General features: G+C 49.2%; 1 long non-coding RNA gene across 5 annotated transcripts in view; it reads left to right on the top strand.

The window, feature by feature from the left end:
• LOC139187369 (uncharacterized) overlaps window positions 1–25577 on the top strand; it is a 34561-nt gene extending 8984 nt beyond the window's left edge. Inside the window, exons 2-6 of one of the 5 annotated variants that reach the window (XR_011570934.1) lie at window positions 4266–4382; window positions 15012–15552; window positions 16742–16802; window positions 24257–24419; window positions 24848–25574. This is a non-coding gene — a long non-coding RNA (uncharacterized lncRNA). Of the gene's footprint in view, window positions 1–4265; window positions 4383–11459; window positions 12151–14565; window positions 14698–15011; window positions 15553–16741; window positions 23528–24256; window positions 24420–24847 lie in introns of those variants that run through there. The other 4 variants (XR_011570936.1, XR_011570933.1, XR_011570935.1 and 1 more) reach the window with 4 other exon arrangements.
• Window positions 25578–26883: the final 1306 nt, after the last annotated feature.

Below are 26883 nucleotides of genomic sequence, written 5' to 3'. Positions count from 1 at the left end.
TAAACAACAATAAGAAAATGGAGATACCCAAAAGACATCGTCTGGAACAGTGATGAGCCTGGTGCCCGGCACATCACGGGTGTTTAGTACATACCAGCTCCTTTCTTCCTGCTCTCCCTTCCCTTAATCTGTGTCTCTGGGTCTCTCCACACTCACCTTGTCCAGACAGGGTGACCATCACACCTCTTCTTGTCCCTTCTCCATAGGGCAAAAGAGCCTGATAATGCAGTGTAAGTTGAGAGTTCTTGGGCTTTCCCACCTGTAAATCCCACCTAAAAGTGGTTGGATACAGTGATATCCGAGTTGCTTCCTGCCACGAATGTGATACTGTAGGTTTGCACAGTGTTGTTATGAGGCCAGAAATATTATTTTCATTTTATAGAGGAGAAAACAGAGGCACAAAAAGGTTAAGTAGTTTGTCTGAGATGGAGTTGACAAGGCAGGCTGATTTCCAGTCTCTGTGTTCATGACCATCCAGCCGTTCTGTCTCTCTAGAAAGATATGAGTGATTATTATAATAAAGACTCAGGTCTATAAGGATGTCTTATTCACAAAGAAGGCATCAGACCCATGAGTCACTGACTGTATTGTTCCCCATCCCTCCCCAGTCCTGGGGAGATGTCTGGGTGGAGGAACCTCTGGGCGCCAGGCTGGTGGATTTCTCCCACCTCATGTACTGACTTCCTTTTGTCTAACTGCCCATGAAGCAGCTTTGCTCTCCTGAGCCCTGGGGAAATCAGGCTGGAAATCAAAATGCTGGCCCTCCTGTGGTCCAGGTGGAGCCCATGGAGAAATGCTGCACCCCTTTGGAGAAGTCTCTAAGACCCTGGTATTTGGGCTACAGAGCCCCAGAGGCTCCTGGATCACCTTCCCAATGCCCTGGCAGAGGGCTCTGGGGGAAGCCTGGGTATCTGGAGTGGGGGTGGTGGTGACAGCCCAGATGGAATTCAGGATGAGTCCAGGTAAGGGCCTAACGGGCTGCAGCCTGGGCTGAGAGCAGAGAGGAGTGAGTGGTATCCTGAGTCTCCATGGTAGTCACAGCACAAGCCTAAGGGGGAGGCACGTAGATTATTAGCAATCCCAGAGGGCAAAAGATCCTCATTTTCCAGAGTGGAGACTGCAGTCCAGAGAGGGGAGGGAGCTGGCTAAAGTTCCACAACACATTGGTTGCAAAGTTGGAACTAAAGTGGATCTTTATAAACCCTGTGGGCACCTCCCCCACCTCTTGAGTCAATGCTGAGAGGTGTGTAGGATAGAGACCCTATCTCTGGATTCTAGTCTCCCTCCTGTGACCTCTATTATTTAGCATTGCACTGCCTGACCAGCCCAGGGTTCCAGGCTTGAGAGTTCAACCTAAGACCCTTTCAGAGAAGTCTTCATCAGCCACCAAATTTATGGGCTTGAACAAGCCATTTCCCTTTAAAAACAACATATGGCTAAATGATGCCTGGACTCCTGCCCACTGTATTTCTTTTGCTAAGTGACCAAGCCAGGGATATTTCAGCTGGAGGTGTTTCCTAAAGCAAGAAAGACCATAATTTAGGAAGGAAGGGATGACTGAGGAATTAGCTTTAGTTGGGTACTTCTTATGGACAGGCGTGCATTAAAGGCTTTACATGCATTTAAATTTAAATGTCACTTAAATTTCATGTGAGTAGTGTGAGGTGGGTATTATTTAATTCTCATATTACAGAGGAGAAAAACTTAGGCTCAGAGAGAGGAATTCCTTTGCTCTAAAACATGGAGCTAGTAGGCACCAGAGCTTGGATTCACATTCAATGCTGTTTGATTCCCAGATTCCAACATATATTGCACCAAATTGTTCTTTTAGGAAAATCATGAATGTAGGAGATTTCCCCCCTAGTGAGGCAAGAACTTGGATGACAAACCCCAAGTCCTGAGCCTTAGAGGAGGAGGAACATGAGGACCTTAGGGAATCAGCCACCTGCTTCTTGCTGGTGCTCTGGATTTCTCTTGTGATGTGGGCAAGTGCTCATCCCAGTAAGCCCATGGGACTGAATGTCCAGAAGGGGACACTGAGATCAGAGTGGCCCAGCTTAAGGTAGCATTATGTTTGGGGCAGAGTTAGAACTTGAACCCGGGTCTCCAGTAGCTCAAGAGTTCTGGTGGCATCCCAGGCTCCAGGGAGCTGTCCGTGGTACCAACCCCATATCCACAGTCTCTACCTTGACTTCTTATCTAGTTTGGATTCCTGCCTCAGAATCAGGAGACAGTCTGACTATTGTTGTTGCTGTTGTTCAGCCACTAAATCGTGTCTTACTCTGTGACCCCAGGACCTGCAGCACGCCAGGCTTCCCTGTCCTTCACTATCTCCCAGAGTTTGCTCACACTCATGTCCACTGAGTCAGTGATGGAGAGAGACAAGGCTCTGAGAGGGCAAGGCCACACGGCAGATCTCTGTGCCATTGGAGTTATCACACACTGTTGCCTGGGGACTGTGCATTTCTAGATTGACATTTCAACTTTTCTTGTCTCTTTGGTTCACCACAAATGTTGTTTGAGACCAGGCTTTAAGTTTGTCTTGAATATTGACCCTGTTAAAGTAATAGAATGAAATATCTTACAAACATGATATTTGCTCATTTTCAAGGTGATTTTACTTTTACTTTTAAAGTAACCTTTTGAGCAAGACAGAAAGAATAGAAATTAGAGATGAAGCAGAAGAGATTCAGAAAGATTGAGTGATTTTCTTAGGGTCATCCAGCTACGGGGTGGTAGAATCAGGATTGTATCTGGCTTTTTGGTCTTCTTACCCTGATGTACCTTGTACATGCTAATGTGTGCTTGGTCGTGTCCGACCCTTTGTGACCCCATGGACTGTAGCCCACCAGACTTCTCTGTCCATGGAATTTTTCCAGGCAAGAATATTGGAGTGAGTTGCCATTTCCTCCTCCAAGGATGCAAACTGTATGGGGACCCACAATCCAGACCAAAGCTCCCTTCAAAGACTGGAGAATGAGCATGAGAAACAGCTGAGGGTTGAGAGACAGAATGCCGAGGAAGCAAATAGAAATCAGAATGGTGTTTTCTGTCATCAGAGGTTGTCATAACCACAACGCTCTTTCTCAGTAGTGTGTGGACCCTCTTTGGGGCTGGTAGATTCTGAAGATATGTGCAAGGTGATTGTAACATATAGATTGACCCTCAATCATGGGTCCCAACGAGGTTACACAAATATCTTTGCTTCTAAATCAGCTCATCTCCATGTATGTCACTTCCCAAAGTGGGATTAGTGGAAATTTTCTGTAACCACTCTGAGTGTGTGCATGCTTACAGTTGGGCATATGTCAGCCCAGCCTTTCTCCCTTTCTTTTTCCTTTATCTCTTCCTTTCTTACCTTACCTTCACCCATCTCTTCACCGAAGCAGAGGCAGGTGAGGAACAGGTGACCAAGGACCCCAAGGAATGATGGTGAGGGCTGGGGGTGGGGGAAGCTGGGAATGAGGAGTTTCAGCATGACCATCTTATCCAATCAAGCGATGAAAGAAAGCTGCATCTCCCCTCCTCACCCCTCACCCCACGCTTTATCTGTAATAAGCTCCCTTTTCCCAGATTGCCACGGAGGAGGAGGAGAAGGTAGAAAATTATTCTTGTTCTGCTCCTAGAAAACTTTAAAATGCTATCACCATGGAAACTGCTCTTGAACAGTCGTGGAGCATGCCTGTGGGAGAGGGTAAGGCGAGGGAGGGGAGGGGCGGGGAGGGTGAGGAGGACGTCGGTGTGAGATGCTCACAGGTCTCCCCACCACTTCAGCTCAGTGAATTCTTTCTGTTTAGTTGACATATGATAGAACCAGGCTCTCTGGCCTGAGAAGTATTCCTTGGAGGTGAGCAGGCACAGAGACGTCCCTGGACTGGAGAGTGTATGTGTGAGAGTAGGGGAGGGGTAGGGACATAAAACAAGACTTCTGTACTCAAATAAATTTGTAAACTAGACAAGGAGAAAGAACTGACACTTTCCAGAACTTGAAACATGCCAGGCACTTTATTATATACTCTTTTTAAAAAAATCCTGACACAAAGCCCATTTAACTCCCATTTTACAGAGGAGGAAGCTAAATTTCTGGGATGTCTGACTTCTCCAAAGACACATCGCCAGTCAATGCCAATCTGGCTCCAGATGCTCCTCATGTTGCTATTTATTCAGTGTTTACTCATATCAGGTACTTCTCTAGACACTTAATGGATTTATAACTCATATAGCCATGTGAACAAGGATTTTTTTTTTTTTTTTTTAACCACTAGCTTACAGAGGAGGAAACTGGAGCTCAATGAGGTTGAAGAATTCTCCCGAAGTCACATGCTAAGGAGTGGCAGAACCAGGATGAAAAGGCAAGAGGCAGGTCTGGGATTTGAATCCAGGTAGGTCTGATGCTGAATCCAGTGCCTTTTTAAACCACATGTTGCAGCCAGATAATATACAGGAGCGTGAAGGGGGTGAGGGAATACCAAGCATGAGCAGAGACCAGGCTGCCTCCACTGGTCCATTGGGCAGACCAGGGTCACACCGGCACCTCTCACAACTTGTCTCTAAGGCACTGTTGACCCTGGAAAGTCTGATCCAGTCTCCTCGCCCTGGGTGAGGAGAAGGCTCCATGATGAGCCCAAGGGACAGGGGCTTGGATAACAGCAGAAGATCCTATCTGAACCAAGAGACAGGAGAGTGGGGTGAGTGGAAGGGAATGGTTGAACAAAAGGGAACCTGTAATGGATAAAGCCCCTCACAGCTTAACTGGGATGTACTTCCTTTCCCTGAGGGAAAGGGGAAGGAAATGTATCAGTCAGAATGGGCTAGGTGACACTGCGGTAACAAACATCCCCAAAGACCAGTGGCTTAATCCTCTGAGGCTTATATTTCATTCATTTATTTCTCATTGTATTAGTTAGCCTTGGCTAAAGTAGCAAACCTGCATTTAATATTTCTCCCAGTTCGGTGGGTTGGCTGGGTGGTTCTGGTCTGTGCCAGTTCAGATGGGGCTAGATGGTTTATGGTAGCCTCACTTACATGTTTGGGGTTTCAGCTGGGACAAACTGGACCTTTCATTATGTGGCCCCTCTTTGTCCATTCACATGGTGGCAGAAGAGTTTCCAGCCACGAAAGAGGGCAAACTCCAATGTGCCATGGCTTTACAAGTCTTTGTTTGCATAGCATTTTCTAACATCCCATTGGCCAAAGCAAGTCACATGGCTGAGCAGGCTCAAGGGGTATGGGAAGTTGCAAAGTAACGTTGCCAAGGGGGAGTCCATATAGGAGTGGGAGGAGTACTGCAGCCATATTTACAATTTACTACATTCTGCTCCATCGAGTGTCAGCAGAGGCGATGGTTTGGGGGATGGGAGGTGGAGGATCTGGCTCATGTCTTCCTCATTCCAGGGCCCAGGCTGGTTGCGGCTCTATCTTATTGCTGCCATGATTACTAAGTAGGAAAAACAGAGTGTGGTAAATTGCACGAGGGCTCTTAAAGTCTCCATCAAGGAGTGATGCGCTGCTTCTGGTCTCAATTCATTGGCCAAAACAACTCATATGACCACATCCAATTTAAAGGAGGGAGGAGTAGGAGCCTACCACAGGCTTGGAAAGAGAACCACAGACATTCAAAGAGCAGCACTGTTGACTACTGCAGCATCATTTATGGAATCCTACTATATGCAAGCTAAGAATATCATCTCAGAGTATTCTGGCACCTTTCTGTTTTCCAGCTAGTGAAGCGGAGTGGTTGAGAAACCCACTTGAGATCACACATCTGATAAGAGGTAGAGCCAGGATTCAAGTAGAGGCAGGACCCCAGAGATGACATGCTCCAGGCTGGTCATGCTTGTCCCCTACCTCCACAGAGAGAGGACAGAGAGAATTCACAGCTGACCTCGATTTCGTGCAAGGAGGTGGGTAAGGTGGCCTTGACATCATTTATTCACTCAGTCAGCTATTCTCTTGATCCATAATCATTTAAATGCCACCATGGACAAGAGGAGGAGGGAATAAGACAGACCTGGTCCCTGCCTCCATGGAGCTTATTGCTTGAAATACCTACTTTTGATCCCAAAGGTCAAGGATTTCATGATGTCCTTGCTTTAGGAAGTGGAGAGTTTCTAAGGTTGGGGAGGCTCACGGGGTTCCCACTCTAACAGGGCTTCCCCTGATCAGCAGAGCTGTCTCAATACCTGGGCTTCATGGAAAGCCTGGGGAGCTGGCAACCTCAGCGCAGCATCCTGTGGGAGCACACAGCTCTGCAGTCATGCGTTCCAGGCTGTGGGCAGAGCCTCTCCTGGCTGTCTCCTGCATCCAGAGAAGGTGTTGGGCTCACACAGGAGTGGGAAGGTTCTGGGAACCCACACGGATGAGCTTCTCGGCAAGTGAGAGCTGGGGAGGGAGGCCATGGTCTTACGAAGCCACGAGGGCCCTGAGAGCTCCCAGCCCCTGTCACCCCAGATGTATATTGTACCAAAGAACTTTGCAGTCACCTGGCCCAGCCTTCTTCCCCGCTCCCCGATCATGCTTCAGAGCTTAAAGCTTGGCTGTTGCATGCTCATCATGCAGTCGCAGAGCTCCCCCAGGAATCAGTCTGTTCCGAAGTCCTTTTGATTTTACTTGGCTACTTTGCTCAGGAGCCCACACAGCCCACATGCCAGCAGCCACGTGGAGCCAGCACATGCCAGGATGCCGCATGTCCTGGGTGCAATGACACCCTTGTGGCAGACGGGCTGCTGGTGGGGAGGGGGTGTTTTTTGTGAGCGTGCCTAGCCCCAGGCAGATGGGCCTGGCTCTGCCCGGCTGTCATTCAGAAACGCCGAAGCCTTAACTCACTCTGGCTCCAACGAGTACAACTATTTATAAAAGATGAGGCCTGCGGGGGAACAGGGAGAGGCTGAGACATCTGCTCCCTCTGCCAGGGTGGCCAGCACTCAACCACACTCACCCCCCCTCCAAGTCTCATCACTCTGGCTGGAGGAGCATTAAAAGCCCCATCAACTCCCCAATGAGCCCCACCAGCCCCACCTCTCTGCCTGCCTGTGTCCCACATGGACCAGCTCAGGGATGTGACTGCAGGTGAGGGGTGATGCTCTGCTCACGGTGGCGGCTCCCTTGTCCCTCTCCCTTCCACATCCAGCTTCTGGAGGGGAGAGGGCAGTTTCCCTTGGAGGGCTGAAGTTGGTCTCCCTCCCTGAACATGGAGTGGCATCTGTTTGCCTCTTCCAGAGCTGGTCACCTGGGCTTATGTCCTCTCTGAGACTGGAAGCATCTTGAGGGCAGGGACCACGGATGGTTCTTTAGTTCTGTCCCAGAAGCATGGCCCTTAGGGTCCTACTGGAGCAGGCGCTTGCATCCAGCACCTGATGGGGCTGTACCACGCTGTGGGGCTGGAGCTGGCTCTGGAGCCTTTTGGAGCGGGAGAGACCAGGATCTGAACCCCAGCTCTGTGATCCTCTCTGCACCCTAATTGATCAAGTAGAAATGAAAGGAATGGCTGCCTCTCACTGTTGTAATAATAGTGCATACTACCTGTTATGGTATTTTTCACTGTTCAGTGAATGACTGAGCTCTGACTTGAGGAAGAGGTAATAGGGAGCCACTGTAGGTGTTAGGGCAGGAGCATGGCACGATGTAAGGCATGTTGCAGAGACTTGGCAGCTGAAGGGAAGAATAATGAGAAAATAATGATACAAAAAACTCCATAACAATAAGAACAAAAAATTAAAGAGTGTTTTGGCTGTCCTTGCATCCTTTTTTCTTAATCAGACAGATCACCTGGAAGTCATTCTGGAACAAAGCCATGCGCAGGATAGAGAGAGTCAGGGAAGGGAAAGCATGTAAGGGGAGCAGGGAGACAAGGCACTGATGGGATCTGGTGGCTTAGGGAAAAGATATGACGGAAAGGTGGGTTTAAGGGAGATTTTTGAGGTGTGGCTTTCTCTACTAATATGCAGGCAAAGCCAGAAAGGCAGCCATGTCAGCTAGGGTTACGTGTGTGGCTTTAGCTACTATCCAGCTGTGTGATCATGGAAAAAAAGTACTTGACTCCTCTGAGCCTGTTTCCTCACCTCTAATATCCAGAGAATGCGTTGCCATCCTCCCACACCAAGCAAGCTCTGTTCCATTCCTCCTGCCCCTGGCCCGGGGCTACCCCTGGGAGGCCAATTGCACAGACAACATCTTGGTCTAGCTGAGTCCTTTCTGTAGAGGGTGGGTGGCTTCCTTTGAAGGACACATGTGAACTGGCCTTGAAAGCGGGGATGTGAGAGCGGGAAACTAGCAGGGAAGAGGCACTCCTGCCAGAAGGCACAGCAGGAGGAGCGACATGGAGGCAAGGATGGGTCGAGCGCCTGACTTGGCTGCTGCCTCGTTATCTGTGCTTCTACCAGGGCTGTTATTGTACACTCTCCAGGCACCCGGTGGACTCCAGCACTCAGAGAGCACTTGCAGGTGGGGATTGGACCCATTTCTTGCTTGGGATAAGTTGAGGCAGAAAGATCATCACTGCCAAAAAGGGAGAACAGAATTCAGAGGTCTTTTTGGCATAGTGGGCGGTAGCGAGGCTGTCAGGGAGCAGGCTGGAGGGGGAGGGTTTGAACGCAGTCACGTTAGTTTTGCTCCCAAATTGAAATTAAAGATCATTTCAATTCTGGATGCTGGAAATGTCTGAGTTCATTACTTACCAGGATTTTGTCCGTGCTCTTGTTCTAGATTCAATTAGAGCAATTTAAGGTAATTAATTAAATTTGTTATTTGATTAATAAAGATAGAAATTCAGCTAAGTTGCTGGGAAGGAGGATGCCACATTGGGATTTGCTAGCAAAGGTTTGGGAAGACTCCTCTCTTCCTCCTTTCTGCTCCCCCAACCCCAACTTACCCACATATCATCCATGGACCCCCTACCACTCCAGTTTCACCAAGGAGTCCGAGGTTCAAAGTCAAGTTTCTGTGTGTAGTTGTGTTCCAAAAGGAGCAGGGAGGCTGGGCTGGCTGGATAAACGTGGTCCATGGGGGAGAAGAAGGGAATGAGGAAGAGTGCTGTTAAGGCACTGCTTTAATTGGAGCGGGTGGGAGGATGAGTAGGGGCCAGAGGGATTGCAGCAGGCTGGGAAGCAGCTGGATGGGCACAGAAGCTGGTGGCTGGGAAAGTGGCAGGAAGTCAAGGGCCAAACTACAGAGGTAAGTAGGGAGGAGGGAAGGGGTGGGGCTGCCCAGCAGAGGCTGGATATAGATATTAGGTGCCAGCATTGACAGTGGGTCAAACCAGGAAGGAAAGGTCAGGCCAGACAGCAACACGGAAAGTCAGTGTGGGTCCAGGTTTACAATTTAGAGGATTTCTAAGTGTGATACAAACCTTAGAAATTCCACAACATCCAGATGAGTAGATTTGATGATATCAAAAGGACCTTCATGGAAACAAGCACTGTAAGCATCAAAAGACAAATGAAAACATGGGAAAATACTCGAAGCTGTTATCGCAGACAGAGGCTGAGATCTTCAATATATAAAGAGCTTCCACAGATCAATAAGAAAAAACTGTGAGAAATGTGGAAAGTGATTAGGTATGGACAGTTTCTGGGAAAAGAATTACAAACGGATCTTAAGCATATGCAAGGTTGCTCATTTTCTCCTATAATAGGAAAAGAGAAAATTAAAAATAAGCCGATATACCATTTTTATCTATCAGCTTGAGCAAGGTTAAAAAATATAATCTACTGAGTCGGAACTGGTATGGAACAATAGGTACTCTCCAGTAATGTTGGTCCTACCTCTATGGAGGACAACTTGTTATCTATCAAATGGTAAGCATACATATTCCTTGACCCAGGGATTCAGCTTCTTGGAACTTATCCTACATATAACATGATAATTTATTGCAGCACTATGATAGCTTGATGAGAAAGAGCAGAAGGGATCATGAAGAGGAGACTGGCGAATAAATGATCCAGGTAGTGAAATACTATGCAGGCATGAAAAAGAAAGGAGCAGCTCTCTATGTCCTGATGAGAGAAGATCACCAAGACAGGTGGTTGGGTGAGAAAAAAAGCAAGGTCTGCTACGTGTATCGAATGCTACTATTTATGCAATATAGAAAAGACTATATAAATGTGTGTGTGCTTTTGCTTATAAAGGTGTAAAGTCAGTCACTTGAATCTGGGAGCAATACTGCCCCCTGGGGAGGAAAACCAAGTGACTGGGAGACAGGAAAGGAGGGAACTTGCTTTCCTGTATATTAACCCTGTTATGCCTTTTGAATTTTGTACCAAGTATATGTGCATCCTATTTAAAAGAACAAATCAAATAACAATTAAAAAACTAAGCTAAGCAGGCACAGACAGGGTCAGACGCCCAAATCTCAGGTGTCTTCCACAGAGGCTAGCCTCGGATTTTAGATTCCTTTTCATACAGAAACCATGCAGGGGTCTCCTTGGGAGCTCCACCTCCTAATGTGATGTGGAAGCGTTGCTTCGCTCAGAAGGTGGACTGGATTAGCAGATAAGGGGCCATGGAGCAGCTCACCTGGCTTACCCCCCGGGCTCAGGCCAGGGAGCATGGGGTGCAGGAGGGGTGGGCTTTGACCACACACATGATGGAGCAGAAAGAACCCGAGTTAGGAAACCCAGTTCCAGCCAAAGCCCTCCTCACTGGGCCTTCAGTTTCCCAACTGCAAAGCCAGGCCATTTGGGCCAGATGGCTTCGATGGGCCCTTTGAACTCTGGGGAGTGGTGCTTAGGGGGTCTCATCCAGGACTTGGAGGAGTAGTGGAGCTGGCGGAGCCAGAAGGACAGGTGGGCCGTAGTGTCATCTCTCCTACATGGCATTTGTGGTTTATGAGACGCTCTCACAACCTCTTCTCACTTAGGGCTTACAGCAACCCGCGAGATAAGTGATGGTTATCCCCATTTTCCAGATGAGAAACTGAGGCTCAGAGAGATAAAGAATGCTTCCCAAAGTCGCACACCTAGGAGGGTTCAGATCTAGTCCGAATGACTCAAGGCGTCTTCTTCTCTCATGCCACAGCTGCCTCCTCCTTGCCTGCTGATTTTTTAAAAATAATTTTACTATTCATTTATTTTTGGCCATGCTGGGTCTTCATTGCCGCTCAGGCTTTTCTCTAGTTGCGGGGAGCGGGGGCTACTCTCTGGTTGCAGTGCGTAGGCTTCCCCTTGCAGTGGATTCGTTCCGGAACGCGGGCTCTAGGGCTCTAGGGCTCTAGGGCTCTAAGACTTCAACAGCTGTGATGTGTGTGCTCAGTGGCTGTGACTTCCGGGCTCTGGAGCATAGGCTCAACAGTCGTGGCTTAGTTATTCTATGGCATATGGGATCGTCTTGGATCAGGGATCGAACCCGTGTCTCCCATGTTGACAGGTGGATTCTTTACCCCTGAGCCACCAGGAGGCCCTGGTTAATTTAATTTTATGGTGGAGTAGAGAGGGGCCACATCTGTCCCAGCTCTGGGAAGCCAGCCTAGCTCTAGATCCTTGCCCTGTAGATGCTCATGGTCAGGCCTCAGGGGGCCTCTCCACTGGCCATTCCCACCCCCCTGACACTCCAGGTGACTCTGTGACACGCCCTCCTCCTCTCAGCCTTATAATTAGACACGGAGGCCTTGGGCAGTTGACTTGCCTCCCCCCTACTCCAAGCCCATCCCTCTTCCTCCAGGTGATCTTATGGAGACCTCAGTTCTCCCACACGGACTCCTCTCTCACTCCAGGCTGGGTGAAAGGGCATGAGTCTGTCTGGGAAGCCATTTCTCCCTGTCCATAGCCTGTCCAGTTCCTGTTGCGACCTCAGCTGCCATCCTTTCTTATCTCCTGCTGTATCCAAGACAACCGACAGCTCCTATGAGGCAGTGAGAAGAGAAAGGTGCGGCAGACAGGGTCAGTTCAACAGTCAGAGCTTCCCGGCTGAGGCAGCCACCTGCTCTGTCTGAGGATCTCATGGTGGGAGGGAGCAGACTGGGCTGTTCGTGAAATTCAAGGAGGTATGGTGGTGGTGGCAGGGGGCTTTAAAGGCACTGAAAAAGAAGCTTCTTTAAACACCAGTGCCCCAAGCTCTGGCTGAGCCAGCCTTTATTGAGAGTTGGGAACTGTATGAGTGTAGAATCAGAACTGGGTTGCATGCCTTCCTCCAGCCTGACCAGCTGTGTGAACTCAGGTAGGTTTCTTGACATCTCCGAGCTTCTGTTATGACTCTGTTCATGGACTCACTGGGAGTGCTTTAGTCACTAAGTCATGTCTGACTCTTGCAACCCCATGGGCTGTAGCCCATCAGGCTCTTCTGTCCGTGGGATTTTTCCAGATAAGCATAATGACTGGGTTGTCATTTCTTTCTCCAGGGCATCTTCCCGACCCCGGGATCGAACCCAGGTCTCCTGCATTGAAGGTGGATTCTTTACGACTGAGCCAGCAGGGAAGCCCCTGGACTCATTAGGGGCCTCAGTGAAACTTAATATATGTTGTAAGCACTGAAACTTCAGTGCCAAAGAGCATGTGCTCTGGGGTCAGAAAGGTTGGGTTTGAATCCTGGGCTTCCCTGATCGCTCAGCTGGTAAAGAATCCGCCTGCGATGCAGGAGACCTTGGATGCACTGGAGAAGGGATAGGCCACCCACTCCAGTATTCTTGGGTTTCCCTGGTGGCTCAGCTGGTAAAGAATCCACCTGCAATGCGCGAGACCTGGGTTTGATCCCTGGGTTGGGAAGATCCCCTGGAGAAGGGAAAAGTTACCCACTGCAGTATTCTGGCCTGGAGAGTTCCATGGACTGTACAGTCCATGGGGTCGCAAAGAGTCGGACATGACTGAGCGACTTTCACTTTCACTTTCTGCTATGTGAACTCAGCCAAATGACTTCTCTGTGTCAGGTGCTTTCACTGTGCAATGAACACCCCACAAATCAGTGGCTCAATCCACAGCCACTAATTTAGCTCATGGTTTTGAGGGTGAGCAGTTTTGGTTGGGGCCAGCTCAGCAGTCCTCCAGGTCTGGGGAGGGCTCGGCTGATCTTGGCTGGGCTCGCTCGTGTGTCTGCTGTCAGTTGGTGGGTCCCCTGGGACTGGCTGATCAATTTGCCTCATTTGGGATGAACAGAACTTCTGGGCCTCACTGCATGTGGTTTCTCAGATGCCATCATGCTAGTTTGGGCTTATTTATAGCCCAAATTCTTGAATTAAAAAGCTTCAAAAGTGTCCAGAGAGCAAGCCTCAATGTGCAAGCATGCTTCAGGTCTCTGCTGGCAACAGGCTAACTTCTGCTTCATTGGCCAAAGCAAGTCAAGTGGCACAGCCCTGAGCCAGGATGGGAGGGCACACCGAACTGCATCCCACGAGCAGATCGGGGGCCATCACTGAAGCAATCTATCACTGCATCCTTGGGCCTCAGTTTCCTCTGTAAAATGAATATAATCTTGTATCTTCCTCAAGAGATCGTTGGGAGGCCTAAAATGAAATGAGCAAATGTATGCAAAATGTACACATCTTTTCAGTACCGAGAGAGAATGAGCAATCCACAAGGTGAACTGTTAGCCTTGTTATCAGCAGGAGCCTTGAGAGAGACAGCCAAAATCCTGTAGTGGGCTCTGGGATAGTGACCATGGCACAGATTCCTGAAGGACAGCTGTGGGCCTGCTTTTCCTCTCAGAGGAAATGGGCAGTGCCAGGGAAAGTCAGTACTATGGCGAGGGGGGTTCTCTTCACTTAATACTCTGGCTGCAGGGGAAAGGGTGCCCACTGCAGCTCCCGCTGGGGATTTAGCCCTGAGGTCTGCCCTAGGATCCAAAGAATGGCTTTGTTTCTCCACTTCTCTCCCTCCTCCTGGGCTCAGGCACTTCTGGATCAGGAAGAAAGTTGTCAGCTTGTCAGGGCCTGTCAGGGCTTGATCCCTGGGTCAGGAAGATCCCCTGGAGAAGGAAATGGCAACCCATTCCAGTATTCTTGCCTGGAGAATTCCATGGACAGAGGAGCCTGGCTGGCTACAGTCCACGGGGTTGCAAAAGAGTCAGACATGACTGAGTAACTAACACTTTCACTTTAAGCAGCTGTTAAGCTGGAATCCTAAATCTCCCCGTTGAAGCTCATGGGGATCGTTAGAAAACCCTATGTGTCATGCTCTCTGCAATACTGTGTCTGCCACAGCCCACATTTGCAGGGTGCTGCATGACCTTCCAGAGAAGGCAATGGCACCCCACTCCAGTACTCTTGCCTGGAAAATCCCATGGACAGAGGAGCCTGGTAGGCTGCAGTCCATGGTGTCGAAAAGAGTCAGACACGACTGAGCGACTTGACTTTCACTTTTCGCTTTCATGCATTGGAGAAGGAAATGGCAACCCACTCCAGTGTTCTTGCCTGGAGAATCCCAGGGGCAGGGGAGCCTGGTGGGCTGCCATCTATGGGGTCGCACAGAGTTGGACATGACTGAAGCGACTTAGCAGCAGCAGCATGACCTTCACAGGTCCACTGAGTATAACGTGGTAACTGGCAGTACTGGGCATGTGATCTGCAGTTGGAGTTGGCCTCTGTGATGTCACTATGAGCCAGCCCGTGTTCCTGGGCGATTGTTACAGCTCTGGGAAAAATCCAAGAGGTTGCCACCTTGGTGAGCTAGTGCAAGCCATCCACAAGGAGGGGAGGAGGACTAACCTTTGATCAGACCTTTGAAAACAAGATTCACGCAAGTGCCTCCATAGACCTCAGCTTGGCAACCACAGGTCTGGTACAGCCCCCTCACTTCTTTGGTTCCAGGGATCCTTTCTGAGCTCACCCAGGCAGTCCCAGGGAGGTGGCTGGTCATCCATCCATTCACTGAATCTTCATTCTCCCTCATTATCAGGCCCCCTCCCAGACACTGGAGCTAGGATGGCGAGCCACATCAGATGCGGGTCCTGCCCTCACAGAATTCACGGTCTAAGGGAGACAGAGATTAACTGATCAGAAGAATAAATGTAAAATTATATGGCCAGATGGTTTTCTTTTTGAAATATTAATCTTCCTTCCTTCCCTGGCATTTCCTCTTCTTTTATAGGGCATTTGGACTCAGATCATTCACTGCCTCAGGGGACAGACGACCCACCAGAAGTTAGAAGTTGGTTCTTGTCTTCTGAGTGTCAAACACTGATGCCTGTGTATGTGTGGGAGCAGGGGTGGTGGTGAAAGAACCAAATATTTGGAAGATGCAGGATGCTCCAAGTCCCCAGACAAGACGATGCTTCCTCGGCTGAGGGAAGGTGGAGTGATGGGAGGAACGTGGGGGTGCGTGTTGGAGATGGGCCATGTGCTTGCCCTGACCCCTCCCTGTTTTCTACTGAAATAGGTTTGGAGGATCTGGGAACAGAGAGGACCTCCCCGTCCCCAGGCTAGAGGCTGAGGAGTTGGAAAAGACTCCAGTCTATTCCCAGAGCAAGTGTAGCATTGACTGCCTGGAGACTCAGAGCACAGTCCTAGGGCAGCCTTGAGTCTTCTGGGGCTGGGCCAACTCCTCCGCCCACCAGCTAAGCCTCACCCTGGAGGCAAGAGTAACCAATCCACCCAATTCCCCTGCTGCTGGACCCCTCCTGGACTACCAGGTGGGCTATGCACCTTTTGTTTTGGGGAGGAAAATGTTTATCTGAGTTTGTTTTTTTTACACAAGCATATTAGTCACTGAAGCTCTTTGGGCTTGGCTTCTGCTGCTGCTCGGTCCGACTCTTTGCGACCCCATGGACTGTAGTCTGCCAGGCTCCTCCATCCATGGGATTTTCCAGGCAAGAGTACTGAAGTGGGCTGCCATTTCCTTCTCCAGGGGATCTTCCCTATCCAGGGATTCAACCCAGGTCTCCTGCTTTGCAGGCAGATTCTTTACCAGTTGAGCCACAAGGGAAGCCCAAGAATACTGGAGTTGGTAGCCTATCCCTTCTCCAGCAGATCTTCCAGACCCAGGAATTGAACTTGGGTCTCTCGCATTACAGTCAGATTCTTTTACCAGCTGAGTCACAAAGAGAATACTGCGTTACTGCAGTGGCCACTTCCCTGCTCTGCCCAGCCAGGAGCATCCTGTTAAACATCAGTCAGGTCTTGTCATCCCTCCGCTTAAAGTCCTCTGAAGGCTGCCTTCTCACTCAGAACAAAAGCCGGTGCCTTAACCCACAAAGCTGATGGGATCTGGCCCTTCACACCCTCTACCATCTCTTCCTAACCTAACTCCTCCTCCTTCCTCATCCTGAGGTACCACTGACACTCCTGCCCCAGGGCCTTTGCACTTTCTAGTCCCTCTGCCTGGCACTCTCTGCTCCTGAGATCCAAGCCCTCCTCCAGGGGATCTTCCCAACCCAGGGATCTAACCCAAGTCTCCCGAGGCTCCTGCATAGAAGGCAGAATTTTTACCGCTGAGCCATAGGGGATGCCCCACCCCTTGAGCCCCGCAGCACCTGACATGCTTTTCTGACAGCCAGACATGCCCTGGGCTGCTGCCCCCTCCTCTTACCTGCCCCTGCCCATGCCCTGAAAGGTGAGTCAAGTATGAGGAGTGGGTAGAGGAACCACTGGCTCAACTCTCAGCTATAGGGTTTCCACTGTTCCCAGAGCTACTGTGGGCTAGGCTACCCAGAGGGGCCGGCCTTCCAGACACAGAGAATCTTTGAGTCAGAGTTGGGGATGGGGGTGTGGGGGGGCGTGGGGGAGGTAGGAGGCGGGGATAAGCTTGGCCACGACCCAAGCTGGGGCCGTGACCTGACACAATGTCCATGCTCTCTCTGAACATGTTTCCTCCTTGGGAAGAAGAGAACCACTGTCCGTGTTCCCTGAGGAACTTGTCTTCTTGCAGTGCCCATCGAAACTGGTAAGTCTGGTTTTTTCATTCATTCAACAAAAATTTACTGAGCACCTACTATGTGCCGGGTACCATTCTAGGTGCTGGGAACACAGCGGTTAGCAAAATAGCAGCCCTGTCGTCCTCATGGAGCTTATGTTTCTTGGCATAAACAACAGGCAGTTGAATGATGTATAGTGTAATGTCAAGTGGTGAAAAAAGCCATAAGGAAACAGTAAATACAGAAAAAATAGAGATTGGGGGGTGATCTTTGGAGTGGGATGCTCAGAGAAGGTGGTGGAAGAGGAGGAGATAGTATTGAGCACCCAGCTGAATACTGAGAAGGTACAGGCCCCAGGCCCAGGATCTCAGAAGCAGAGAGCGCCAGCAGAGGGAATAGAACGTGCAAAGGCCCTGGGGCAGGAATGTCAATGGTACCTCAGGATGAGGAAGGAGGAGGAGTTAGGTTAGGAAGAGATGGTAGGGGATGTGAGGGGCAAGATGCCATCAGCTTTGTGGGCTAAGGCACTGGCTTTTGTTCTGAGTGAGAAGGGAGACTTCAGAGGACTTTAAGCGGAGGGATGACAAGACCTGACTGATGTTTACCAGGATGCTCCTGGCTGGGCAGAGCAGGGGAGTGATGCGGTAATGGCTGCTTCAGGAATGCAGGGGAAACACGGTGGCAGCTGGGCCCCCGGGTGGGGGTGGGGGTAGGAAGAGGTCAGATTCTGGATATATTCTGAATGAGATTTGAGCACTCGGGACCCCCCTCCACACTGGCCTGCCTTCTAGGTCCCACCCCTGGAGCCGTCTCCTAGTTCTCCATCCCTAACAGGGATGGGCCTGCGCTCAGCCTTTCTGCGGGGTGGTGCTGATGGGGAGCCAGTCTTGCTCCTGGCTGGTGCCTGGCATGGCCAGGGCCAGGCTGCGTCAGCTGCCAAAGGAAACTCCCTCTCCAGAGGGAGGGCAGGGGATGTCGGGTATGGATGCCTAGGCGCACACACACTGCTTCATTCATTGGACAAATATTTACTGAGCATTTACGATGTGGGAACAGCTCTGAACCACACAGACAAAGCTCCTGACCCCATGGAGCATCCACTTTTGTGGAGGGAGAGAGACACCAAACAGGTAAGTGAGTGAGTGATATAGTTCATCAGAGTTCGGTAAGTGCTATGAAGAAATGTAAGGCAGGGAGGTGGGATTGGAGGTACTCCACCCCAACACTCCATCTTCTTTACCTGCTAGCTTTCCTTGTCTTCCACAGCACTTGTGTCCTTCTAATATTCTATATGATTTATTTCCTTATTAAGTTTAAAGTTAACTTTCTGCATGCCCCCTCCCCAGTCTCCTGCAGGAAAAGACACCCCTTAAGGGCCAGGCTCTTTGTGAGTCTGGTTTATGAGTTCAGAGCATGAATGAGTGGGATGGGAGGGGTGAGGAGGAGAGCAGTCCCTCCCGACCCGGCCCAGAACCCTCCTACCCTTAGACCGGCAGCTCCAGTCCAGCAAAGGGACAAGGGGGGCGGTCTTCTTCACTCCCTACCTGGTCACCCAGGCTGGGTGTTGGCAGGTGGGTGGGATGGTGCAACCTGGGTTATACTGGGCACAAGCTCATCCTGGAGCCCACCAGGAGTCCTCCTGCAGTGCTGGGGCAGTAGGGACAAAAGTCTCGTCTCTGCCCTCCACCCCATTCCCTGCTGCCCCCCAGGATCAAGGGCAAAGGCTTTTAATTCTGCACAAAGTCCAAGCCAGTGTCACAGGTCTGGGGTCTTCAAGGCCGACAGCTCTCACACTGCTCCAGAAGTGAGGGGAGGGTCTGCTTGGCAGCTGCTCTCCTGTATTTCTCCCCATCTGATGTAATTGCTTTATCCTTACTGAAAACCTGTGACAGGGAGGCTTGGACTGACGGGCCCACTGGGACACTAATGCTTCCCCAAGCCCCCTCAGCGCACTGCAGAGACGCTGGGAAAATGGGTCAGCCCGGCTTCAGGGCCCAAAGACAAGGAGGGGGGTCGGGGTTGGGACAAGAGATTGGCAGGTGGGCTGGAAACTCTGTCACAACTGCCTGGTGGTCTAGGCCACAGTTTCCTAAAAATGGAGGGGGGGGTGTATTTTGTGACAAAATGCTTAAACAAACTTAAAATGACTTACTTGTTATTGGACTTCTCAGGACCTTTATATGTTAATAAGACGTGTGATGCTAAGAGGAGCCAATGCAGTATTTCTCAAACTCCTGTCCACGGTACCCCTCTTTTGTGGAGGATCTTGAAGGACCAAGGTTCCTCAAGGTTCCTTTGAGAAATGCTGGTCTATGTCAACAGCCATCTGAGATATGAGGCTTCCTGCTTCCCTCCCTTCCTGCCTCCTTCATCTTTGCCTCTATTTTTTTCCTCTGCTAATCCAGCTTGCATAAGACTACTGCCCCCTTAAATCATAGAAAAACACTTGACTCTGCTGTGGGCGTTATGGAGCTACTGAGTTATGCAAATACAAGGAAATCAGACTTCTTCACCTGGCGTTCAAAGTTCCAGTCTGGCTTTCAATTTAGCACCTGCAGTTCCCCTTCCTTGCTTTGACCAAACCTTTCCCCTTACAGTCCCAGGATAGCTGTGGACCTTTGCTTTGAGCCTTTGCTTTGCTAGAATATCCCACTTTCCTTCTTTTAGGTCACCTCCTTCAGGTAGCCTTCCCTGATTCTCCCAGACTCGCCTCAGAAGGTGAGAACCCCTAAGTGTTCATTTAAAATGACTATAAAAATCACCCCCTATATAACCTCAGAGAATAATTATGGGCACTCAAAGGAACAAGTTTATCAGGGACTCATAGGGTGGTCCAATGGCCTTAGGAAGATTGGCCACGGGCCTTCTGACTTTCTCAAAAGGAGCCCTAAAGCATTTGCAGTGAATGTAATCTCAGAATTCCCAATCCAGGCTGGTCTTTGGCTAATTTAACTTTTCCCTTTGATGTTTTATTGCGAAAAAATTCAAATGTATATAAATGTAGAGAGACTATTACATTGAGAGCTCCTCCATCTGTCATCAAGCTTCAACAATGATCAGTCATGTTTCACGTCTACATCTACTCACTTCCCTGTGTCATTCTGAAGTGAATATACCCCAGGCACTGTATATTCTACCCATATCCAGCTTGCTACATTTTTCTACAATTTTTTACATAACCACAATACAGTTATTCCACTAAAGAATTAAGAATAAATTCTGAATATCATCAAATATCCAGTGATGTTTAAATTTCCAGTTGCCTTACACACCTCTTAAGCTTATTTTATAGTTGGTTTGAATCAGGAGCCTAAGGAGGTTGGTTGATATATCTGTCTCTTTTAATCTATAATCCTTCTCAATTCCTCTCTTTCATTTTTAAAAATAGAGTTTGTCTTTTGGAACCGTTTTAGGTTCAAAATTGAGAGGAAGGTGCAGAGAGTTCCTGTACATCCCGTGTTTCCAGCCTGGCACAGTCAGCCCGTTTTCAACGTCCCCACCAGGGAGGTGCATTTGTTACAGTCAGCGATCCTACACTGACACTTCGTAATCACCCCGAGTCCACAGTGTGCACGAGGGTTTATTCTTGGTGTTGTACATGCTGTGGGCTTGGACAAATGTAAAATGACATGTATCCATCATTATAGTATCACACAGAGTATTTTTACTGCCCTAGAAAGTCTGTGTCTTCTGCCTAGTCATGCCTCCCATAAGCCCTGGCAGCCACTGATCTTTTTACCGTGTCCACAGTTTTGCGTTTTCCAACATGTGATATGGTGGGATTCAAACGATATGATCCTTTTCAGATCGGCTTCTCTCACTTACTGATACGCATTTAAGTTTGCCCCCGGTCTTTGCACGGCTTGATAACTCGTTTCGTTTTTAGTACCGAATGTGCCACTGTCTGAAGGTATGGAGTTTATCCACCTACCTCCTGGAGGACATCTCGGTTGCTTCCAAGTTTTGGCAATTACGAATAAAGCTGCTATAAGTATCCGCGTGTAGGTTTTGGCGTGGACATAGGTTTTCAGCTCCCTTTGGGCAAATGCGAAGAGCACAATTACTGGACTGAGTGGTAAGAGTATGTTTAGTTGTGTAAGAAACCGCCAAACTTCCTGGCAAAGTGACTGTACCGCTCTCCTTTTATTTATTTATTTATTTTTTAAAGAAAACGATGCTTGTCCTGTGTTTTCCCTGTGTGGACTTTACCGGTTTCATCCCCATGGTGTCCTCTAACTCATCCCTCTGTCTTCTGTAGTCCCGGTAAATTGACAATTCGTTTTTGAGGCTTGAGCAGGTACAAATTCGGCTTTTCCATCGGGAGACACACAGCGCCTGCCGTCTCCAGTCTGGGGATGTTAGCAGCTGTGGATGTTCAAGATCTAGATCCATTTATCCATTAGGGGTTGCGAATGGTGAGATTCTCTTTCTACCATCCTTTCTTCATCTGCAGGCAGGAATACTTCTAAAAAGAGAAATGTCCCTTATCTACGATTTGGGTACCCAGTGGCACAGTATGCATGGAAAAGGCAGGATAAATGCTTCATTCGTTCCCTTTATTTACCAACTAATTACCTTTTAACGGAGTGATGCTGACAGCTAACACTTGTAGAACACTTACAGATCACCGAATGTTTTTATCAACACTATCTCATTTCATTATCACAACAACCCTGTGAGGTAGCCGGGACAGATGGTGCTATATTTTTTATCTTTCATTTATTTTTTTTGCACATGAGCAGACTAAGGTCCAGAGTAAAGTGACCTGCCCACCCTCAGAGAGCTACTGGAATAATCATTGCTAGCATAACAGAGAGCCCTAACTCTGTGCCAGACGCTGTTCCCTCAATATCAATGAACACATTTCCTTCTCATGACAACTCCAAGAGCCAGGGAGGGGGCAGTGATTACCCCCAGTTCACAGATGGGGAAGCCCGAGGCCCAGACAGGTTAACTAACCTGTTAGTAGTAGTGATAATTATTTATTGAGCACTAACTGTGTGCCAGATGCCTTGCTAAGTGCTCAGAACAACATAACACACTGCTCTGCCATCTGGTGTGTGATGAGTTCTTGCCAAGTGGCAGGTACATTGAGTCTTCACAGCAAGTTCATGTGAACGCTCTGTCACAAAGAGGGATACTCCTGGGGTCACAGGGCTGGTACGTGACTGGGATGGGTCCCAATCCGGCTCCAGGCTGTCTCATGCTGCCTCCAGCCGCCGCACAGCCAGGACTTGAGCCCAGAACTCCATGCCTGTGTTTGGACCTCCTCTTCCTCCACTCCCCGGCATCCAGAGGGTCTGATTTGGAAGAGAGATTTCTTGTGGGTCAGTAGCTGCCTCCCACCTTCTCTACCCACAAAGAGAAGCTGCCATGTTTATTAATTGACAAGGGAGGAAAGAGGCTACAAAAAAAGGGGAAGAAACTTCATTAGCTGGCAAAAGAATTCAGTGGTTTTAGTGCCTTCACCGCATCCTCGGATGTAGGGGGCTTGGTCCCTAACTGGTGTTTCCCACCACTTTTCTTCCAGAACTGGGATATGAAGCCCACTCAGTTATGCAACAGGTTGAGAGGACAGGGCGTCTTTTGACCCAGCAGGGAGGGATGGGGGCCTAGACCAAGAAGTGCCCCCTTTGTCCTGGGCACCCTGAGTTCCCATCAGACGTCATCACAAGGCCCTTCTCCACCGTGGCCTCAATAATACTTGTGCCCCTGGGTTAATGTCATTGCTGCCGCAGGCTGGCACGAACAGTCGCAAACGGATCTCCTTACAGAGATTCCCTTGCATGATGAGAGGCTGTGGCCTGCTTCCGGCACGCAGAGAGGCCCTCTGGAAGAAGGCAAAGGTGATGGGGGAGAAGACAGGAGGAGGATAAACAAGAACCAATTAAACCCTCAATTCGAGCAGAGTAAATGAATTTGACTTTAGGTGATCAAGAGGGAGAAAACTTCTAATTAGACACATGGCAACCCTGGGGCTGAGCAGGCTTGTGACTGCCCTCATGCCCGCCTCTCGTCACTTTTTAGATAAATGTTAAGGATTAGAATGAGATGTAATTAGAATCCGTCAATCCCGTACATTCGCTCCTGGTGGGGTTTGACGACTGCTCATCTCCTTTCTCTTTTGTCTGGAGTGCCCATCCCCTCTTCTCTCTTCTGAGTTCTGATTGGCTCCTGTGACAGCCAATCCCTTTTTTTTTTTTCTTTTTCAAATTAATTTATTTTAATTGGAGGCTAATTACAATATTGAAACTCCAGTACTTTGGCCACCTCATGCAAAGAGTTGACTCATTGGAGAAGACTCTGATGTTGGGAGGGGTGGGGGGCAGGAGAAGGGGACGACAGAGGATAAGATGGCTGGATGGCATCACTAACTCGATGGAAGTGAGTTTGAGTGAACTCCGGGAGTTGGTGATGGACAGGGAGGCCTGGGCTGCTGCAGTTCGTGGGGTCGCAAAGAGTCGGAGACGACTGAGCAACTGAACTGAACTGAACTGAACTGAATTACAATATTGTAGTGGTTTTTGCTATACATTGACATGAATCAGCCATGAGTGTACAAGTGTCCCGCACCCTGATCCCGCCTCCTACCTCCCTCCCCAGCCAATCCCTTTTGAGCTGGAGGAACCCTCAGGCCTGAAGACCAGCTCTCAAAGACCAAGAGAGGGTAGGGAGTCCAGAGATAAGTACCTGGACCCAGCAAACTGGTCAGCGGTTGCAGACCAGAGGCACTTGGACAAAGTCTGTCCCACAGGTGAGTTTAAAGAATTTAAAATGTATTTCTGGCACTGCCAAATCTGGATATTTCACAAAAATATTTGGATTTTTTTTTTTTTTAAACATTGAAGATGTCAGTTCTGATGGTATTCCCACATGGAGACAATTGACTCAAACTGAAGAGCAGCCACGCTCGGAGACAGGATGCTATTGCCCCAACTCATGACATCTCTTTGTCAGGCCAGATTTACTGGTCCGGATGGTTATTCAGCCCCTGAGGCATTTGAGTGGTCAGTCTTCTAACCTCAGTCCTCAATCTCCAGGTGATAGGAGATGCCCATGGGTCCACCTGGAATCTCCCTGCCGCTTGTGCTGAGTCCTCTGCCTGGAAAGCGCTTCCTCGGCCTCCATTCAAATGCTATGTCATCCAGGAAAAATTTCCTGTCTCCCCCAACAGGAGTTGGTCTCTCTGCTCTGGCTCTCAGAGTCCTGGTGTCCACCCCAAGATCACACGTCTTTGGTGTGTGATGGTGAATCCACTTGCCCCAGTGGGCTGTGAGCTTCCTAAGCGCAGAGTCAGGTCTGATTTGCTCTGTCTCACTTGAAGTGCCCAGCGCAGGGCCTAGCCCAGGGTAGACACGCAGTGGACACGGACTGAAGGGAACTGAACGCTCCCTGGGTCAGGACCAGTCCAGGCAAACATCTTTGCCTCTTTCCCAGGCCCTCTTTATACTTTACTAGTCTCCTTTTTCTCCTCCTTTTGTAGGCTTCAAGCTTGCTGGCTGGAGATCACTTACAGAAAGATCTTTGGGAATTAACACATTCTTATGGCCAGGGAATTCAGCTTGCAATTGAGAATGAAGAGATGCTGTGCTTAACACAATGGAAGATGTGCTAATGGCGGACTTCTGGCATTGGACAGTGGACAGGTGTGGGCGAGATCCTTTTCAAAAGCGAGTAGTGCTAAGTGACATCTTCAGTCCGTGATTTTAATCAATCTACTTCCCTTACTGGGCTATGACCGGGTGTCACAGGGCAGTTCACTTGACCTCTCTGGACTTCAGTATCCTCCTAGGAAAAATGATGATAACAATACTGTAGTATAAGTGCCTGATAATGAGTTTTTTTTTTTTTTTTTTTTTTCATTGTAAGTGCTTGACCTTAAGCTTTCGATGGCAGAGGCATCCATTTCAAAGATACCCATCTCGATAAACACATTGCCAGCTAAACAGCTAGATATACAGAGCCACGCATGAAGCTCCCCTTTGGAAAAGCCCTGGGTGACCCAGAAGATTGATTGCGGGGGTGACCCTGCTTTTCCATTCCCATGTGTTAATTCCTATTCTTATGTTTTCAGGTCACCAATAAAGAGCGAACCTGCAAAATCCATCCTCAACCCCAGGTCCTCTCTCTCTCTCTCTCTCTTCCTGTGACCTTATCCTGTGGCCCTGAGCGTGACATGTGCCCTCAACGTGTTGCAAGTAGTAAACCTTGGTTTTTCCAAAGTTCCCTGATGGTGGTTTCTGAGCTGCACCTCACAATTACAATAAGAACCACAAGGGCCCGTCCAGTTGCAACACTGGTTCCAGTTGTGGAAATGCCTTTGGGGCTCCTCACAAGTAGTCTGGGCCCAGGTGAGGGTCCCCAGGCATTTCTAGCTGCTAGCATCTCTTAATGGTGGGCCAAGACTGTTCACATTTATTTTTTTTGGTACACATTTCTTAAACAGTGAAAGTTTCCATATGACCCAGCAATTCCATTCCATCCAAAAGAACTGAAAACATAGGTCACACAAAGATTTGTGCATGAATGTTCATGGCAGCATTATTCATTATTCATCGCAGCCAAAACTGAAAACATGCATGTCCATCAGCTCATGGATGGATAAGCAAAACGTGGCCTATGCATACAACAGAATACTAGTCAGCCTTGAAGCAGTCTCCTGATATGTATGAGAGGAGAGATGAACCTCAACACCATGACGTTATTTGGGAGAAACCACACGAGAGACCTATTGTGTGATTCTACTTATAAAGACTGTCTGGAAAGCAACCAACCTATAGAGGCAGAAAGGAGGCCTGGCGCAGGGAGAGGGAAGAACGAGGGTTAACATAAATGGGTACGATGGGTGATGAAAACGCTCTAAACCTTAGCTAAGGTTACTAAAAATCATTTCATTGTAAACTTGGCATAGGTAGATTATAGGATGTGTAAAACATCCCTCCATAAAGTTGTGCAAATCACCTTCTACACCCAGTGGGGGTGAAACTCACATGAGGTGGCATGTCCAGCCCAGTTCTCGGCCCATCCCAGGGGCTTTGTGATGGTCGGTTCTGCATTTTTCCTTCTTTAAAGCTGTCTTTGACTCAGGACAGTTTCAGTGACCGGGGGAAAACACTTGGTGATTTCTGGTTTCCATCTAAGGCATTACCTTAAGGACGCTCGGCCTCACCCCCCAGGCTCTGTTGGCCTCCAAGACCCTTCAGTCCTTCCTCGTAGATGGCCTTGCTCCTGCCCCTTCCAGTGGCTTCCTCCACCCATGACACTTATCACCTCGTTCCTTGCCCATGGTGACAGCTTCTGGCCAGGCCTCCTTCCCCCTCACCCTTTATTTTAAATTACAGTTTTATTTATTTAGTGGCTGCTCTGGGTCTTCATTGCTGCACAGGGCTTTCTCCAGTTGTGGTGCAAAGGCTTCTCGTTGTGAAGCCCAGATTTAGTTGCTCCACCGCAAGTGGCACGTGGGATCTTAGTTCCCAGACCAGGCATCGAACCCGTGTCCCCTGAACTGGCAGGCAGATTCCTCACCACTGGACCACCAGGCCTCCCTCTTGCCACTGGATTCTCATTAGTCTGATGCAAGCTGCCAGGCTGCTCTTCAAGAGCCCTGAGCTCACAGACCTTCCCTGCCTCCCTAGCTCCTGAAGCAGAAAACCGAAGCCATCCGTCTGCAGGCTCTGTAGCTGGTTTCCTCCCAGTCTCTGATTTCACTTTCTCCTGCTGCACCTTCAAATGACTTTCTCCCTGGCTGGCACCTGGCTCCCCATGTTCCCTCTCTGCCCCTTTGCCCAGGCCATTCTTCCTGCCTTCCCACTACCCCGGTCCCCATGACCACACCCACCCACCCCTGAGTACCAGCCAGCAGCCACACTCAACTGGAAGGAAGAAGGGGGTTGGGAACCAGGCAGATCCAGCTGATTCTTGACCTGGCTCTGCCACCCAGCAGTCAGGATGCCTAAATGCCCCAAGCCTCTGCTCCCTCATCTGTGAAATGGGTCTGATGTTAATATGCAATGTATAGAGCTGGTTAGTGTCTTTCTTCTCACAAGACGGTGATGTCAGAGAGGGCAAGGATCATGAACGTCATACCTCCCTGTTTCTCTTCAGGATGTA

Source organism: Bos indicus, chromosome 15 (genome assembly GCF_029378745.1).
Source record: "Bos indicus isolate NIAB-ARS_2022 breed Sahiwal x Tharparkar chromosome 15, NIAB-ARS_B.indTharparkar_mat_pri_1.0, whole genome shotgun sequence".
In the NCBI taxonomy this organism is placed as follows: domain Eukaryota; kingdom Metazoa; phylum Chordata; class Mammalia; order Artiodactyla; family Bovidae; genus Bos; species Bos indicus.
Note: the sequence above shows the minus strand (reverse complement) of the source record. Positions and strands in the feature narration are given on the sequence as shown.